This window comes from Camellia sinensis, chromosome 15 (genome assembly GCF_055761805.1).
Source record: "Camellia sinensis isolate YWXY chromosome 15, ASM5576180v1, whole genome shotgun sequence".
Taxonomy (NCBI): domain Eukaryota; kingdom Viridiplantae; phylum Streptophyta; class Magnoliopsida; order Ericales; family Theaceae; genus Camellia; species Camellia sinensis.
Genome location: NC_138975.1, coordinates 49,243,114 through 49,258,401, shown reverse-complemented (window position 1 = coordinate 49,258,401; position 15,288 = coordinate 49,243,114). Strand labels below are relative to the sequence as shown.

The 15,288-nt window shown below is 36.7% G+C and overlaps 1 pseudogene across 1 annotated transcript; it reads left to right on the top strand.

The window, feature by feature from the left end:
* The first annotated feature begins 95 nt into the window (after positions 1-95).
* On the top strand, positions 96-8,002 carry LOC114295143 (putative disease resistance RPP13-like protein 1; annotated as a pseudogene). The gene is made up of 6 exons (XR_014356327.1): positions 96-1,979; positions 3,013-4,608; positions 4,645-4,684; positions 4,784-5,441; positions 7,309-7,417; positions 7,509-8,002. The product of XR_014356327.1 is annotated as a putative disease resistance RPP13-like protein 1 (transcript).
* Positions 8,003-15,288: the final 7,286 nt, after the last annotated feature.

Here is a 15,288-nt window from a genome sequence, read left to right as displayed (position 1 = left end):
ATAAAATAATTTTAATTTAGTGGTCAATTTTAAATATAAAATTTAATTGCCACCCCCCTCTCCCTTATTCTAATTCCTGTGTTTGCCACTGACTACTTGTGACATTTCAAAGAAAAGGAAAGGTTGCAACTTGCAGGCAAAGTCTTGGTCCAACTGGTGATGTGATCTCATCAAATCTTGGCTTCTCTTCTTTCACTCTACAATCTATTTCCTTCATCTTCCTAATCTCTGTTTCTACCTCTACAACTACAAGAAAAAATAACAACATGCCTGCCGCCTTGGTTGGAGGAGCATTTCTGTCCGCCACCCTTCAAGTGCTGTTTGACCGTTTGGCTTCTCGCAAGTTCGTCAACTTTTTCCGTGCTCAAAAGCTTGATGATAAACTCCTCAGGAAGCTCAAGTTAACATTGCTGGGACTAAATGTTGTGCTCGATGATGCAGAGTACAAGCAGATCACTAACCCTGCTGTGAAAGACTGGGTGGACAAACTTAAAGTTGCTGTGTATCATGCAGATGATTTACTCGATGAGATTGCTACCGAAGCTTTACGATGCAAGTCTGAAGCTGAGGTACGAAGCCCCACCTTGACTTCTTCTTCTAATTCATTTGATGCAGATATAGTGTCCCAGATAGAGGAGATCATTGATAGATTAGAATATTTTGCGAAAGAAAAAGATGTCCTTGGTTTGAGAGAAGTTGCTGCGCAAAAATGGAATCACAGATTGCCAACAACTTCTTTGGTTGATGAATCTAGTGTTTGTGGAAGGGATAATAACAAGGAGGATGTAATTAAGTTGCTCCTCTCGGATGAGGCAAGTGGTGGTAATCAAAAGATAGATGTGATTGCGATAGTGGGGATGGGTGGGGTTGGCAAGAGCACCCTTGCTCAATTTTTATACAACGATGGCAGAGCGGATGAACACTTCGATATGAAAGCATGGGTTTGTGTCTCTGATGAATTTGATGTTGTAAGGGTTACAAGAACAATTCTTGAGGCGGTGATTCCGCAGGGTTCTGATACAACGGACCTAAAAAGGACCTTAATCAACTTCAAATCAAGCTCAAGGAATGCTTGACTGGGAAGAAATTTCTTTTCATTCTAGACGATGTTTGGAATGAGAACTATGGTAACTGCGATATCTTGAGGAGTCCTTTTGGATATGGAGGACATGGGAGCAGGGTTATTGTCACAACGCGCAATGAGAGCGTTTCATCTATTATGCAAACAGTTCCTATTCATCGTTTGCAGCAATTATCGGATGAAGATTGCTGGAAATTGTTTGCCAATCATGCATTTGAGAAAGGAGATTGTGGTGCACATCCAAATCTTGAAAGGATTGGTAAAGAGATTGTGAAAAAGTGTAAAGGTTTGCCTCTAGCAGCAAAAACATTAGCCGGTCTTTTGCGCTCTAAACGGGATGTTGAGGATTGGAATAATATATTGAAAAGTGGAATATGGGATTTGCCAAAGGAGAAGCAATATTCTTCCAGCCTTAAAATTGAGCTCTCATTACCTCCCTTCGCATTTAAAGAGATGCTTTGCTTATTGTTCTATATTTCCAAAAGATTATGAATTTCAAATGGAGGGATTAATCTGAATGTGGATGGCTGAAGGTTTTGTTGAGCAACCAAGAAGTAATAAAACGAGGGAAGAGGAAGGTTATGAGTGCTTCTATGAATTGCAATCAAGGTCATTTTTTCAACGATCAAATGCCAATAAATATTGTTTTGTCATGCATGATCTTGTTAATGATTTAGCTCAAGCTGTGTTTGGAGATTTCTGTTATATGTTAAAGGATGGCAACACACATCATATATCTGAAACGGATACGGGATACGGGTACGATACGATACGGATACGGCGATACATCAAAATTCGAAAAAGTAGGATACGGATACGGCGGGGATACGTTCATAAAAAATATTTTTTCACAATTTTTAGTAATGTAACATACACAAAAATAAAACTTCAACAATTTTTAGTAATGTAACATACATAAAAGAAAACTTCAACAATTTTTAGTAATGTAGCATACATAAAAATAAAACTTGAAACAAAAGACAATATAATGTAGCATCACCCATAACAACCATAATGCATCACCCATAACAAAAAATTCATCAATTCAATTAAATTTCAATAATTTTAACAATATAGCATCACCCATAACATCCATAATGCAATTCAATCCCAAATTAAGGGAAAAAAATTTACAAAGTTCATTTATTTATCAATAAGTTTATTTATTTATTAATAATTTTTTTTTACCTTATTTGATTTATTAATAAGTGTACAAAGTTTATAATTTTATAAGTTGACAAATTTTATTTTAATAAGTTTATTTATTTATTTATTAGTAAGTTTTTTTTACCTTATTTTATTTATTTATTTATTAATAAGTTTATTTATTTGTTTGTTTTATCAGATTCAATAAACCGAATATACTAGTTTTTTTATTTTTTATTTTTATTTTTTTTAATGTCTTACGTGATTTGCAGAGTCTACATATAAAAAATAAAAAATAAAAAAAATTAAAATAATACAAATAAATATGCAAACAGACATAGGTAAGGGAGGGGAAGAGACAGATCGACGAAGAGGGGGGAGATGAGATCGACATCTCGAACCAGACAGATCGAGCGAGATCGAGAGAGAGAGAGAGAGAGAGAGAGAGAGAGAGAGAGAGAGAGAGTTCGTGAGAGGCAGACAGAGGGAGCGAAAGGGAGAGAGAGAGGGACGAACCTGATCGCGAACCTGATCGGCGATCGGCGAGCTGCTGTTCGAGACGATCGGCGAGCTGCTTCTCCTCCTCCTTCGCGGCTGCGTCAAATACCTAGGTAAGAGAGAGTTTGGTTTATTATTTTTCTTTTTTTTGTGTTTTATTTCATCTTTTTTTTCATATTTTACAATTTCACCCCATTTTAAGTTTTTTAAATTATTTTTTTGCCCCCGCCGTATCCTGACCGTATCCTCGCGTATCCGAGACGTATTCGAAATTCAAAAATTAAAAAAAAAATCGGATACTTCATTTCCCGTATCTGATACGTATCCTCGCGTATCGGGCGCGTATTCGTATCCGGTACGCGTACGTGGCCTATTTCGGAGTATCCGTGCTTCATAGCTCATGTGTTAGAGGAAAATTTGATGGCTTTGAAAAATACAAGCTAATTAATGAGGCTAAGTTTTTAAGGACTTTTCTAACACTAGAGCGTGTGGACGATTCTAATTCGTGGTTGAGCAAAAAGGTTTTGGATGATATTTTGCCGAACCTAACATGCTTACGGGTGTTGTCTTTGCCATGTTATAAGATTATGGAATTGCCTCATTCAATTGGAAATTTACTACATCTACGGTATTTGGATCTTTCTTACACGGAAATCAAACAATTGCCTGAATCAGTTTGTACCACGTATAATTTAGAAACACTATTGCTATATGATTGTTATCAGCTCACTACCTTGCCGGTAAATCTTCAAAAACTAATTCAGTTGCGCCATCTTGATATTACTGGAACTAATTTACAGGAGATGCCAATGCAAATGAGTCAATTAAAAGGCCTTCAACTTTTAACTGCCTTTGTGGTGGGCAAGTCCAAGGGGTTAGGTATTGAAGAGTTGAAGGAGTTTCGTCATCTTCAAAGGAGGCTCTCCATTTCAAGTTTGCAAAATGTAACTAATGGCATGGGTGCAATGGAGGCAAAATTGGAGGAGAAAATGTACCGTGAAGAACTGGTACTCGAATGGAGTAGCAGTACCGATGATTCACAGAATGAGAGAGATGTTCTCAACAAGCTAAAACCTCATACAAACTTGAAACGCCTTGAGATTAAAAACTTTGGTGGCACAAGATTTCCAGATTGGTTGGGAGATAAATCATTTTGTAATATAGTGCATTTGTCCCTTGACAATTGTGAGTATTGCTTTTCCTTGCCACCATTTGGTCAGTTGCCCTCTTTGAAAGACCTTGAAATTTCAAGGATGCAAGGAATAACAAAGGTAGGCCGTGAATTCTATGGAGATAGTTCTTTAAGCAAACCATTTCAATCTCTAGAGACTCTTAGATTTAAAGAAATGTTGGAGTGGGTGGACTGGTATATATTAGAATCTGGAGAGTTCTCTAAGCTTAAAGAGCTTCAAGTAATCAAATGTCCAAAGCTGATTGGAGGCTTACCCAAACACATTCCATCTTGTGTGAGACTTGAGATTCACGAATGCTCAAGACTTATGTCCCAACTTTCGAATATTTGTGGCGCAGGCACAAGTGAATTAGTATTCAAAGGATGTGATGGGGTAGAATTGGGGTGTCAAGGTTTGTTTTCCCTTACAAAATTGGATATTTTAGATATGCCTAACTTAAAGGAATCGACACCCGAGCTGTGCACTTTAACAAATCTGAAGGAGTTAAGGGTAGAGAGTTGTCCAAGCCTATTGTCATTCCCAGATACAGGGTTTCCGCCCATGTTTACATTCCTTTCAATTAGCTATTGTGAAGTTCTACATTCTTTGCCGCCCATACTCACATGCCTTCCGAAACTAGTGTTCCCCAGATCCAAGGATATGGAGAACTGCTACAAATCCCTTGAAACTTTGTCCTTATCATCATGTGATGCTCTCAAACCCATGTGACTTGGATTCTTTCCAAAGCTTCAATCTCTAGAAATCCATCTTTGTACAAATTTCAACAGTATTACAGATCTAAACATGCTTGGGCTTCAAAATTTGACATCTCTCGAGTCACTTTTCTTAAATGGGTTCTCTAATCTGATATCTTTTCTCTGAGGAGGACTACCCGGACTCAATCTGACTAACTTTAGGATCTGGCATTGTGAGAAGCTCAAGTCGCTGCCTGAAGGAATGCATACTCTCTTCCCATCTCTTCAATCACTAGAATTATATGGTTGTCCAGAAATTGAGTCTTTTCCGGAAGGAGGGCTTCCCGCTAGCTTACATTCACTTGAAATAACAAATTGCAGCAAACTTATCGCTCGCCGAAGAGAATGGGATTTGCAAAGACTCCCTTTTCTTCGACACTTCACATTAGCAGGTAAATATGTCATGGAGTGGGGGGAGTCCTTTCTGGAAGATGGGGTGGAGTCCTTTCCGGAGGAGGGGTTGTTGCCCTTGACTCTTATGTCACTCTGGATTGAATATCTACCAAATCTCAAATCATTGAACCATAGGGGCCTTCAAGTCCTTGGCTCTCTCAAATACATGAAGATTGTGAAATGCCCTAAGCTCCAATCCTTGGTCGAAGAGGGGCTTCCCACCTCTCTCTCTATGCTGGAATTGTTTGGCCGTCCAATTCTAAAACCTCGTTATCTCCACGGGGAAGGACAGGACTGGCATAAGATTGCTTGTGTCCATGTTATACACATGGATGGTGAAGTGATCTTTGAGCAACTCACTCTTCGTCCAGCAATGGATTCTGAACCTCGTACACTGTACGTACTTCCACATTCATTTTACAAGCTAATAGTTCTATTTTCTTTTTGTGTTTTTGAATGTCTATATTGATCATAAGGTTGGTTTTGAATAATGATACACAAATAATAATATTAATAATGATGTGGATTATTGTGGTTGCTTCTTGTCAATTCAAAACACCCATCATTGTCTTCATAATTTCATAAATGTCATTAACACATTGTTTTTGATGTATTTTACGTTTGCGAATCATTTATTAAGGAAGAAACGGAGGCTACGTTTGGTTTAGTTTTGGAATTATGATTTGAGTGTGAAGTTATGATTTAAGTGTGGGATTATGAGTTGAGCTTTGAAAAGAGAAAATTTGTTTAGTTATGAGTTTTAAAAAGTGTTTTTAAATTTTGAAAAAAAGTTTTGAGTTATATTTTGAGTTTTGAGTTTTTGAATTTTGAGTTGTATTTTTAAATTTTTTGGATTTATTTTTTTTAAATATTAAAAAATATTTAAGAAAATTTTATTTTAAATATATAATTTTAATTTTAAATATTTTATTTTATTTTGTGAATATTTTAATTTTTTCAATTTTAATATTTTAGACTTAAAATATAACTCAACACTCAAATCGTAACCAAACACATAAGTCAAAACTTAATTTAAAAATTATTTTCAAAACTCCAAACTACTTTCAAAACTTGAAATTTCACACTACTTTCAAAACTCAACACTCAAATCGTAACCAAACACATAACAAAAAAAATTAAAATATTTAAAAATATATTTATAAAACAAAAAAATATAAAAATAAAAATAATATATTAAAAAAATTAAATTTTTAAATTTTTTGAATATTTTAAATATTTTAAAAAATACAACACATAAATGTATGAAATATAGTACACATTAAAACAAATAAATAAATATTTAAAATATAAAATATTTAGCCTAAAAAAATAAAATTAAGAAATCTTTAAAATATTAAAAAAAAATAAATTCAAAAAATTTCAAAATACAACCCAAAACTCTTTCAAAACTCAATTCAAAACTCATAACTCAAATACGACTCCACACTCAAATCATGATTCTAAAAATAATTTTATAGAAAAAAATAAAATAAAATATATTTTATTGAATTTTTTTTTTTTAAATAGAGTTTTGAAAAAAGTTTGGTTTTGAGTTTTGAAAAAAAATTTAAGTTGTGTGTTTGGCTATGAATTTTTGAAAGAGTTTTGAAATTTTTTGATTGGAATCATAATTCCAAAAGAGAACCAAACGCAGCCGTAATTATCCTAAACAATATATTTTTTTTCTTGAAAGGAACTTACATAATTCGAGAATTATAATTCTTCATTTTGATGAATATGTTTGTTATTTGTGTTTGAAGTTCAATACTTCTAATGGTTAATGGTTTCCACAATTCTTGTTATGCCTGCAAGTTGAATTCTTCCCTGTTAGAACTTGTTTAAAGGACTATTGATGACAACCAAAACCTTCTCTACCTTTTTATTTTTTTGGTAAAAAGTACTACAAGTTTGCATAAATTTGCTGTTGAGTGCATTTTACTTGGTGTTGTGTTTGTGCATTTGACCAAGCTTGTGTTCTGCTGAGTTACATCAGTGCTGGATTTCTTACATTTTTTAGTTTTATCCTTTCCATAAGTTTTTTTTTTTTATATGTTATTTATAAATTAATTTTTTTATTACTTCATATTTCACTAATTTAGAAGTTAATTTTCCTAAGTTGTAGTATACTATTTTAAGGTCATTGTACATCATGTTTTCCAACTCTCAATCGTTTTCTTTCTAGTCAATGACAATGAACACATGGTTTGGTCTTCTTGCATGGCTTTTAAATAACTATCAATCTTAGATGTCCAAAAATGTCCAGGATGGAGCAATCGGAGATCATTCAGGAATGTCTAAGATGTTGATGATCTTTTACCATGATGTTGAAGTAAATGTGTAACCCTCTTAGCTTCAACTTTCAACTTTTACAGGTAACTTTTTACATTAGTTTGCTGGTCTTATAGAGTTCTTTTATTGCTAAAATTGGAAGTGAAGCACTCAGAATTGTTTTTGACATTTCAGGATTTTGAATTAAAACAGTTCTGATGATGCAACTTGGAGGAATCGAAGTTGGATAAAAAAAAAGAATGATATGCTCCGTAATGAAGTTTTGCTTTTTAACTTAGAATAAGACCAATCCAATTTTTGAGTCTTGGAGTAAAACATATTATGTGGAGATTCTTTTTTTTTTTTTTTTTTTTGGTTCCAGCTATTGGATTGGTGAACACATTTGAATGTCAATGTTGTACATTAAAAACATGTTTTTATGTGACTCAGTTATGTTCTTGTCATAATCAGCTAAAAATTTGTGTTATGTAATGTCCCTTTTTCTGGAAAATGTGTACTTGTTGGTTCCTTTTCTAAGAAAGAGTGTACTTGTTTTTCATTTAACATTTTGCTTTTCCATATGGACAACCATATTACAAATACAGGAATTTGTGTTATTATTCTTTCTAGTTTTACTGGCACTTTGTGCATTAGTTTGCTAGTCTTATAGAGTCAACACATTCATCAATTTCTTATTGCTTGCACTCAAGATCTTTAACATTACATGCTTGTGAATCAAAACAGTTTTGAATATGCGACAAAACGGAAATAAAGTTATGAAAATCCTAAGTGATTCGTGATTAGATCAAGATTAAAATATTTTAATTCCCAATTATTCAAAACACACAATCTAAATCATCAAGCACTTACGAAAGTGATTTAGATTGTTGTTTTCGAAATAAACAATAAATCGACACAAACGATTTTTACGTGAAAAAATCACAATTGAAGCACCTTCAATTGTAATAAAAAATCACGGGCGAAATGCCACTAATCAATCAACTACTGAAGAAAGAAAGATTACAAAGACAACCAACAAATTACCTAACGCATCAAATTTGTCTTCAAGCCTTCTGAAAATCTTTCACCATAGCCTTCGTCTCGGAATTGATCAGTATGAAGTTGAATCCACAACTTCTAATGTCGAACCAACGACCACGTACAGTATCAAACTCTTTTGATGCTCCACGCTTGAATCATTGGATTCTACCGAAGAAGAACACTTGAATATTAAGAAACAAACTCCTTGATGTATGTATCTTAGATCATAGGTTTCAAACCCTCTCAAATATATCAAGGAAAACTCACAAAAACTTCAGAGCAAAACTTCAAAAGAAACCCTAGGACTCTTAAAGAAGATCTAGAAAAAGTAAACCCTAAAATCAGCCTAAAACAGATATATATAGAAAACAGAGGTCGTGATCTCCGCTCGAGTGCAAGACATCCTGCTTGAGCGGCTTTAGTAAGATACGCATGTGACCAAACAAGTTTCCGCTCGAGTGCTGGAACACACGCTCGAGCGCGAAATCACACTTCTCAGTATGTTTACAGACACAGCCAACTACTGAGATAGCGCATATTATGCTCGAGCGCCAATGGTCCCGCTCAAGCGGGAAAGTCAAAAAACAGGGAAAAATTACAACTTTTCAAAACAGAGTTTGTACGAGGATTTGACAATAAAGGGACCTAACAATCTCCCCCTTGTCAATTCCCGGACAAAACTCTTTTAAACAATTTTCCTTATAACACACGCACTAGACAACCCCAACACAACCTATTGAACATTAAGAAAACAAAACTGAAGCCTTACAAAAAAGTTGAGTTAACATCAGTCGTCCACCTGTGAATCAGAGAGCAACACACACAAAAAAAAAAAAAAAAAAAAAACAACTGTGGAACTTCATAAGAATATAACAAATGACTATGAAATAACTAAAGTCCACAAAAACAACAGATATAAAAAAAAACAACTATAGCCAAAGTATATCAAAGTATCCAAACCAAACCACCAAATAGCCAAACTGTATCATCCACCAAATATCCATACTTCCAAATATCCATACTGTATCATCAAACATTCAAAAATTCTCCCCTTTTTTGGCTGGGAGACAAGTCGAACGAATAGAGATCTGTGTCAAGCATAAGGGGGAAGAGGAGGCTGCTGGATCTGAAGCAAAGAGATAATATGAGTGAGCTAAGTAGTAGTCTGGACGGCGGACTGCTCCAACTGTCCAAGGCGGCCATCAAAGGCATCAAACCGAGCATCCAAAAAGTCCAACCGCTGTGTCACAACCTCCTTGAAATGTCAAAGTTGGCCATGAAAAGTCCAGGGTGGAACATCATCCTCCTTTGCACCAGCTGTGGTAGTATCAATCTCTGCCTCCTCGGCAAGTCTAGCGGCTGTACCTGCGGAAGTACCAACCCTAGAAGACTCCCCCTTGACATGTGCACGACTCTGGGAAACAGTCTTCTTAGTGAAAAGTCTAGATGGAAAGGTATACTCATCATCCTCTAAAACAGGAACTTCAAACCGGGACAAGAGACGGTTGGTTAAACAACCATAAGGAAGACCTAATTGCTTGTTACCAATGACAGCAATCATCTTACGAAGAATGAGGGTGGCAAGATCGATGGACATATGACGAGCAATACAGAAAAGAACGAACCCCTGTTCTTGATTGATTTCAGAAGAGTCAGTGGTGACAATAATATTAGCATACACAATAAGATTAAGCAGTCGAAACTCGGGAAGGAGTTCAAACTGTTTAATCAAAGTGCCCTTGATCCATTTACGAGGAGCACCACACAAAACTTCAGCTACGACATTAAAATCACAAGTAGGACAAACCGGAAAAGGATAATGTTCCGAAAACACACGGTCAATGCTAAGAAGCCCTCTAATAAGCTCGGGAGTGACAGAGATGGACTTAGTCTGAACCCACGTGGTGACGGAAGGACCAATATCATCTATATTCTCAATATTGCAGAAAAACTCACAGACCCAGTCTAGATTTTGGCATTCGGAGAAGGACAAAACCAAGTCTCCGCGTAATGGATCAAACAAAGGATGGATGGGAATAAACTTGAAGGTATTTGGCTGGACATGACGTTCGAGATGAATAGTCCTAGACACAAACGACTTTTTGAATAACTTGGCTTGTTTGGCAGAGGGAAATCTATCAGGATTAAACAAAGGACGAGACACTGTAGACTTGCGTCTTTTGGGAGCAGACATGGTGACACCAAACACAACTAAAGCCCAAACAAAACAATCCCAAAAACCAAAGCAATAGAGCACAACAAACATTAGTAACAGTGTTAGAAAGATATCAAAACCTAGCATAATAACAATGACAGACTCAGAGCATAATAGGAATGACATTATAATGAAAATAAGGCACTAATTTGTATCCAAAACCTAGCAAATCTGAACCAAACTCACCAAATCAACATATAGTTGAGAGATGAGAGAACAAAATGAAAGGCATGAGAACAACAACTTAGAACCCTAGAACTATGGACACAGCAGACTACATAAAAACTCAATAAATTCACCATTAAGATGAAACCAAGACTCGGTGACAGTGTGTGAGGCAAAGGAGAAAAAAAAACTAAAAAAAAAAAAAAAAAAAAACCGACAGACAACCTCCACAAGAGCCGAAATAACAGAGGAAAAAACAAAGAGAAAGGGACAGAGAAACTTACCAAGGTTGAATCGGAGATGAAAGAGGAAGGAGGATGGCAATATGAGGCTCAATGAGGTTGTAATCCAAGCCCTAGGGAAGAGAGACTGAAAAATGGGTGAAAAATGAACTGAAGGGTCGTGAGAGCGAGAATTTAAACCAAACCAGTCCGCTCGAGCATGAGGTTTAACGCTCGAGCGGGATATGAAGCACGCGCGGATACGCTCGATCTTGGAAATAGACGCTCGAGTACCAAAACAACCCTCACAGAATAGCAAAACATGGCACAAAATGCTGCAAGACTAAAATTCACGCTCAAGTGTGAGATTTTCCGCTCGAGTGGGGATAGAACACCACCATTTATTTATTTATTTTTTAAAATACAAACAACTCAACCGAGAAAAAATGTCCTGTAAACAACGGGGAGTACAATTGGAAGACTGTAATACTGAGATGAGATTATCCATCAACCATGAATCTTGTAAACTTGTTCAGTAAAAAAATGAATCACAAGATCATAAACAAGTCAGATAGAATTTAATCAATGATCATAAACAACATGATAATGCATAACTCAAAAACACACATGAGAGCTCACGAAAATAATGTGTGTGTGTGCAATCCTTGAGAGTCACAAAGCTAGAGTTAATCCTCGTAGTGATCGAATGGTTGGACCTCCGACAAGAGTAACTGAACATCACAGAGAAAAGTCAACCCACTAGGAATCACGGGGTATTTGTTGAGTAAACGCAGAGGCTCCCCCTCAATCAATGATTCCCTTTTTTTTTTTCTTCTTTCTTTCTTTCTTTCTTGTGGGCACTCATTGGTGGCATGCACGCTCAAGAGTATGGAGACCAAACCAGATAAGAATGAAAACAAAAAGGATGGCCTGTTTGGTGCCTCTGAGGTAGCCTTTTCCTAATGCCCGAATTTTAATGAACTGAAGGAGAAACCATGGAAGTGAAAAAAGATGGTAGATGGTTAAGAGACTCAACATCACCCATGACATACTAGCATAGGTCAATTCCTCTGAAAAAATACAAGAAACACTGTTAATGGTCCATAGAGAACTTTGATCACTTGTGCGGAAACCCCTGCAACAGTTTATCTCAAGGATGTGTACAGAATGAGATCATAAAGTTAATGAGTATGGGCATTCAGAATGAGCTATGAACAAAGAAATTTTTTTTGAAGCAACATGAGCAGTGTTCATATAATTTTAGATACAAAGATGACAGGTATCAATGACAGTGAGATTATAACATCCAAGTATACAAAAAGCCAACCACTCACACCCACTTAAAAAAATAGGAAACACCCTAGTTACTGAGCACTACACCCAAGGTCTTTCTAAGAAACTCAAACCGAAAAAGATCAAGGGGTTTTGTAAAAATATCAGCTTTTTGATGCTTAGTGGGTACATGTTCAAGAACAACAAGGCCTTCTTCCACTAACTCTCGAATAAAATGATGACGAATGTCAATGTGTTTGGTGCGAGAGTGTTGGACAGGATTTTTTGAAATGTTTATGGCACTTGTATTATCACAAAAAAGAGTGAGAGTGTTCTGTTCTATCCTATAATCATGATCATTTGCTTCATCCACAGCATTTGTGCACAACAACTCCCTGCAGCAATGTACTCAGCCTCAACAGTCGAAAGAGAGATGGCATTTTGCTTTTTACTATGCCAGGAAACCAAATTATTCCCAAAGTAAAAACACTCCCCGGAAGTACTCTTCCTATCATCAGCACACCTTGCCCAGTCGGCATCAGAAAAACCAGTAATTTCAGCTGTAGTATTAGTAGAAAACCAAACCCCATACCCCAATGTCCCATTAACATATTTAATGATGCGTTTGACAGCAAGAAGATGAGACTCTTTAGGATTGGCTTGGTAACGGGCACAAACACCAACATTGAAAGCAATATCAGGATGACTGGCTGTGAGGTAAAGAAGACTCCCTTTCATACTCCTATAAACGGTAGGATCAACATCAATACCAGAGGAATCTTTGGAAAGGTGAAGATTGGTGCTCATGGGAGTGCGTGCATGTTTTGCAGACTCAAGACCAAACTTTGACATAAGATTTTTGGCATACTTAGTCTGAGAAACAAACATACCCGAAGGAGACTGTTTAATTTGTAGACCCAAAAAATAAGACAACTCTCCCATCATGCTCATCTCAAACTCATGTGTCATGCAATCCGAAAAATATTTCACAAGATGTTCAGCAGTGGATCCAAACACAATATCATCAACATAAATCTGAGCAACAAAAATATGAGACTTAGTATGTTTCACAAATAAAGTCTTATCCACACTACCCCTTTGAAAGTCATTATCAAGAAGAAATGTAGTAAGTCTATCATACCAAGCCCGAGGAGCTTGTTTCAATCCATACAAAGCCTTGTCTAACTTGTAGACATTTAGGGTCCTCAAACCCTTTTGGTTGCTCAACATAAGCCTCTTCTTTCAAGTACCCATTTAGAAAGGCACTTTTCACATCCATTTGATACAATTTGAAACCAAGAAAACAAGCAACACCAAGTAAAATACGAATAGATTCGAGATGTGCAACTGGGCAAATGTCTCATTGTAGACGGGCTCGAACGTCTTGGGGCTCCGTGCGCGAAATGGGCACGAAATCCCGTTTTGTTCATTTGGGCTTGCTACAGTTCGGACTCAAATGTCACGGTTCTGAATCTAATCTCGCAAAGTGCAATGCAAGACCGATAAATCACCAAAGAGTCCAAATCCAGCAAATCATTTTGGAAAACTGATTTTTAATAAAGAAGTGCCAAACATGGACTGCTTTGCCAAATACAGAGTTGCCACCTAAATGTTTTATTTTGAGAAAATTAGGAAACCCTGACTCATGCCTAAGGCCATATGTTCGTCATTACCAAAGTTGCCTCGGCTCGGGAACTTGGGTACGAGAGGGGAAGGTCATGCAATGAGCACCCCCACTCGCCCGATCAAAGGATCGGCATTTACTAACATGATATCTTGTTTTTGAAAACACATGTGTTCTTATTCCGGTGTATTAGCCTAGAGTTACTATGTGATGCGCACAACACACAAGTATAGACTAGATCGCCTAAGTTGGAAGAAAACATCTCATGTTTCTTTGTTTGAAAATGGTTTGAAGATGCTACTCGCAAGTAGGCTAAGACGTGGATTTGCCACCCTCATGTAGGCTTAGAAAACATGATTTTGCCACCTCAAGTGGGCTTAAAACTCCCATTTCGATGAATTGTTCCAATTCAAGTAATCCAACCTTCACCCACAGGCATTCAGGCAGTTATAGCAAATAAGCAAATAGCCTCATGGCAAGCATGCTGTCATGGAAACACTCACACTCATGCAAGATACTAAAGCATAAACACTTACAGTGTACTCCGAGCCAAAACAAAAACTAGTTAGTAAGCAATGTATGACCCTAGTTCATGTTAAGATGGCTAATGCAACACATGCAAGAATGCAACTAAGATAGGCTCGGCTATTCTAAAATGGCATGTGAAATGCAACAATTGATACATGTATTCAACTTGGAATTGAAATACAATGCAGTTAGTATGATGCGTCGAGCCCGATGCATGCAAGACAAATGAATGGATGCAAACATGCAAACATAAGGATGCTAATTGAAACATGCCCTAAAACTAACCATCATAAGCAGTTAAGTAAAAGGGAGAAAGACGTGGGGTTGGAAGACATTCACATACTCACGCACACTTATTACAAATTCGCCCTCTCGACGGAGGGTTTGAATAAATAATACAAACCATCTAATTAACTAATTAACAAGCTAATTAATTATTACACAACCCTTAACTAATTAAACAAATTAATTAAGTTACAAAACAGTTAAAACGGCCTCGAGAAGAGGGACAAATGCATGTTTGATCGGCTTCGCTCGGAAATTTGTTACCATGCCCCATGTTGCCTCTGTTTATACTGTTTTGCACCTCTGCATACTGTACCAACTTCTGTGATGCTTCTAATCTGTCTCAAGGACATTGTGAGAGGCCATCGGCCAAATTTCATGGCCATCGGCCAAGGGAAATGGGTTATCGACCACTTATGAATCCATCGGCCAAAAATTGTTAGCCGATCGGCACTGCAGATAGCCGATCGGCCATCTCTTCCTGTAGATTGCTCCTGTTGTTGTAGCAGAGGACAGATAGAGACATGGCAACACATTTGCAAGAAAATGTTTTCAATTACACCCCTTATCATGTTTAAGGCTCAAAGGAGTGCAATGCTTGACCCTCGGGCCATCAACCACGCA